Below are 4,907 nucleotides of genomic sequence, written 5' to 3'. Positions count from 1 at the left end.
TGTTGCCTTTAAACCATTCTTTTTGGTGGTATGATGACTAGATGCCCCACCTAGCATGTCAATTATGTTGTGACTCTTTTAGAGCAAAAGTGAAAATGAAGAGCATGTCATTGGTTTATAGTACCCATGAACTAGAATTACGTTGAATTTGACTTCAAATAATTATTAGAAATAAAAGGGATCAAATAATTCCTAAAAGCGTAATTATCAAAAGCTTAAACCAAGAAAAATAAAATTTTGCAAGAAGGTCAACGAAATAAATAAGAAGGCCGAAATTGAAAACACGAGAACTGATATCAAATTGCATAAAATTAAAAAAAACATGGAAATGTTTGTAAAATAAAATCGAAGTTCATAAATATGAAATTGCAAATGAAATTGAAAGGTATATTGGAAAGATTTCGCTAGGTTTTGGATTTGTTGGTTAGAACCTGAAAAATAAGGAGAAAAACAATTTTTACAATCTTTCATTTGATAACCACCTCCACATGCTCTCCCCAATTATCTTCATATGATTTCAATTTCCTTCCATTAACTTTTCCACTAATTCTTTTATATAAGTACCGAGAGGTTGCAACAACAAAAAATGACTTTCTTAGCAGAAAATGTTTGTTTGAACCAAAAAAAAGGTCATACGAACATAAAACAACCTTCTTAATTATGAGAAGATAACCAATTCTTTTATATTTGGTAACTTCCTTTCATGTTATGTTTAACCAAATCTCACTAACTTATCCACCCATTCTCTTAACCAATTAGCGAAAAAATGGCCTTCTAAGGAGAAGACTTCCATTTTGATAAATGCAATAAATAGTTATTAATAGTTATTTGATCATCAAATAGTTAGTTCCCAAAATTTCTTATATGTATTCATTTAATATTATACTATATTATTATGTAAACTCTATTGAAACATCAGTTGCACGTCTAGCTCAGTTGGTAGAGCGCAAGGCTCTTAACCTTGTGGTCGTGGGTTCGAGCCCCACGGTGGGCGCATTTTTCCCTTTTTTCTCTAAGTCGATTTTTCCCCTGCCCAACGCATTGGATTCCTTCCTTTTTCAGCCTGTTTACCTTTTTTTTTTTATATATATATTTACAGGTATAATTAAAACTAAAATTATCAGATTGTATCATTTGACAATCTGTTTTATTAAATTTTCTTCTTTTATTGAATAAAATATTTATTTCAGATTTCAAAGTTTAAAAGGTTAAATGCCAAAATTACCCCTAACATTTTGGGTTAGGAGCAATTTTAGCTCTAATGTTGGAAGCCAAAAGCAATTTTATCCCTAATGTTGATAATTTTGGTCAATTTGAGAAATAATTCATCAAACTGTTTTCTTGGTCATGAATCTTGTCATCTACACTTCATACGTGCGTTATTTTATCAGTAACAAATCACAAACATATGTTAGGATGTGAAAAAAATATACTGTATTTTGTACAAATTAGACAAAAAAATCACCGAATTTATAAATATTAATCTCAAATTCTATTGTTAAATTATAAAAAACATAAAATTCTTTTTTTAAAACGAATTGATATGCAATTGATGCAGAATAAGAAACAAAAATATCTGTGTTTTATAGTAGTCTTTGAAATTGACCCAAATTATCAACGTTAGGGGTAAAATTGTTCTTGACTTCCAACGTTAGGGGTAAAATTGCATCATTTTAGACGTTAGGAGTAAAATTGCTCATAACCCAAAATGTTAAGGATATTTTTGTACCTTAAACCAAGTTTAAATTATTTCACATTTCGAATTTTATTTATTATTTAAATAATTATTAACTGGTACTATAAATCCATTTGTTTTATTTAAATGTTTAGTTTTTTCATGTTAAAAATGATGAATTGTTGAAATTGAAAAAAAAAATGTTTTTTTTACAGTAGTAATATTTATGTTTTCAAAATTGAGTAAGTAAAGTTATATATGGAAATTAGTGATAAAATAAAAACAATAATAAAAAGTTGTCAGGAAGGAAAACAAAGGATTGAAAGCAGCTTTTCAGACAATCCGATATGGGACGACAGAAGGATAGTTACAGTCTTGCAGATTCATAATAATAAAAAAAATCATGTGAAGAGCTTTCTTATTTATTTATTTACATTACATATAGTATAAATATTAGTGAGGTGAAAGAATATAGAGGAAAATTAAAATTAGATGGGAAATGAAAAAAGGAAAAAGGAATCTTGTGTGGTACACATGCAAATGCAATGCAACAATCTGTTATACAATCAATCTTTTTCTATTGTCAGATTCATTCTGTACAATAATATCTCCTCAATATATGTACTACATCCATCCAGCAACTAGAAGTTTCATATTATTGCATTTCTACCAAATTAACATTCAACTTGCTTTTAGGGTACTTTTATGTAGTGTTTGTTACAAAAATCATATATAATCAATCAAAAATCAACAACAATTCAACATCTTCAAATTCAAACAATACAACTATTAAAAACAATAATTAGTTTAGCTTCTGAATTTATGCAATGAAACAGTTGTTCTGCACCGAGCATTAATCAATTACTTATATCCCTATGACAAAACCTTATACAAAATTATAAATTTTCCGAACCGCTTATTTCTGTTGGGAATAATAATTGTTTTAACTTTAATTTTTATTAAAAGGAAAATTCAAAAAACAGTTTCAGGGTTGGTTATTTGAAATTCGAACCCAAACAATTGCAACAATATGGAAGCGTTGCCTTTGTTTGGAAAATCGTTGCGTTCAGTTTAGGAGTTGGACATTTGGAAGTTGGAATCTGACCGTTGCAACTCTTTAGAAGCGTTGCTTTTATCTGGAAGGTAATCCCAAACGTTGTAACACTCCATAAGCGGTTGCCTTTGTCTATATAATTGGATTTTCTTTTGCGTGGGTTATGGATACGGAGCCAAATTTTCAAATTTTCCTTCCAATATTCTTTAAGTTCAATTAAAGAATAACATACTATAATTTTGATTTTGTCCATTTGTTAGATATGTATTCCTATTTCAGTAATAACTTCTATACATAGTTCAAGCTCACTCACGTTTCTATTGTATATTGAGAGACGATAGCCAACTACAACTAAATATGCAGTTGCAGATGGGCGGAGCTCCTTTTCATTGATGAATTGGTTACATATATTTAGTCTTAAAGAAATTGATAATATCATACCTCAAAATACTCCAACCAACTTTCGGTTCATCTATAAGGTTTAAAGATTATGTAATTTCATTTGATTTTTAGTGATTTCACATAAATAATTTTTTCTGATTTATTTTATTTTATTCATGTTTCGATTATCTCTTTGGACTAATGGTTTTTTTAACAATTTTAAGACATAATTAGTATTTTCCGAAGAGGTATACAAGAATACATTGACGAACAGAATATAATTTTAGACTTTTGAACGACAATTATATTCAGAAAAATTGGACAATAAATTTTTTTTATCAACGATATTTTTTTTGTTTGTTATGTTTTTGTTTGTTTAAACAGATAATAATTTTCTGATTCTAACGTGGTTTATTTGGAATTTCAAAAAAATGGTTGGTTTATTTTATTATTTGGATTTTGACATGCGTTGATATATACGTGTTAATTGAAGATGGAGTTGTACCAATGACAACGTTCGTCAGCCACAGTGAGAGATTGAAAAAATTCACTAGAGTGAATTTTAATACTTGCCAACAAAAGATTATTTTACCTAACAATGTTAAATATGGCTAAGTTCTTGAAATCTTAAAGGTTTTGAGGTAGACGATAATACTGTCTTCAATGTAATTGAGGTTTGGAAGAATTTTGACTACCTTTATCATAAAGTTAAAGTGTTGACCAAGTAAAATATGCAAGGTTATAGAAAGTCTGATGTATCTCATGAGTGATAGAAGACTTGATATTGCTTTTACTGTCAAAAATATGCATGAGTAACCCATAGGAGAACCACTAGAATCTATAGTAATAATACTTAAGTATTTACGGTACACTCGTGATTACAAATTTATACAAGAGAGCTTGTGTTAGAAGGATTCTCCAATGCAAGTTGAATATCCGATATAAAAAGATTACAAAGGCACGAGAGCATACGTGTTTTCTCTAACATGAGGAGTAGTGTCCTGGAAATTCTTAAAGCAAATAATTATAACCAGATCCACTATGAAGTCTGAGTTTTGTAGCCTTGGATAATACTAGAGAAGAAGTTGAGTGGCTATGAAACTTCTTGAAGGATATTCTTATATGCGCAAAGTCTGTGCCCACAAATCAGTGTTCTAAAAATCGACCAAGGCGGCGCCTAGGCGGGGATTTTTAGAACACCGTTCCGATTTTCACTAATCAGGCCGCATAAATCGGTTGACCGATTTTTGGCCGCCTAGGCGGTCCTAGGCGGCTCCCAGACGGCCTTTTTGAAAAAATTGGTCCTTAAATTTTATGTTAACTTTTTTAATTTAAAAAAAAAATATTAAATAACAAAAAAAAACCTTAAACTATTAAATTTATTTTTAAAAATATTAATTTTATTTTGACACATTTTGTTATAAATACTATTTTATTGATCTATTTGTTATTTTTTTTAAAGACATTAATATAAATAATATTAAAATATGTATGTTTTTCTATCCTAAATATTTTATATTATTATTTTTACATAGTATAATTCATATATTAATGGTATTTATATAATACTTTATTTAATAAAAAATAAATAAATAAATATAAAAAAATACAAATCCGATTAATCCCGATTAATCAGTAAGGGCCCTCTCCGCCAGACTAGCGCCTAGCGTCTTTTACAACCTTGGTAAAAATCAACACATGTATCGTCGATATAACACATAACTAGGGGTGTGCATCGGTGCGGTTTAAACCGCATACTGAACCGAACCGATTGAATTCGGTTTTTCGGTTCGGTTT

At 29.2% G+C, this 4,907-nt stretch overlaps 1 non-coding gene across 1 annotated transcript; it reads left to right on the top strand.

Moving 5' to 3' along the window:
- The first annotated feature begins 921 nt into the window (after positions 1–921).
- TRNAK-CUU (transfer RNA lysine (anticodon CUU)) lies at positions 922–994 on the top strand. Its single transcript has one exon. It is a non-coding gene; the product is annotated as a tRNA-Lys (tRNA).
- The last annotated feature ends 3,913 nt before the right edge of the window (positions 995–4,907 follow it).

This window comes from Euphorbia lathyris, chromosome 3, assembly GCF_963576675.1.
Source record: "Euphorbia lathyris chromosome 3, ddEupLath1.1, whole genome shotgun sequence".
Taxonomy (NCBI): domain Eukaryota; kingdom Viridiplantae; phylum Streptophyta; class Magnoliopsida; order Malpighiales; family Euphorbiaceae; genus Euphorbia; species Euphorbia lathyris.
Note: the sequence above shows the minus strand (reverse complement) of the source record. Positions and strands in the feature narration are given on the sequence as shown.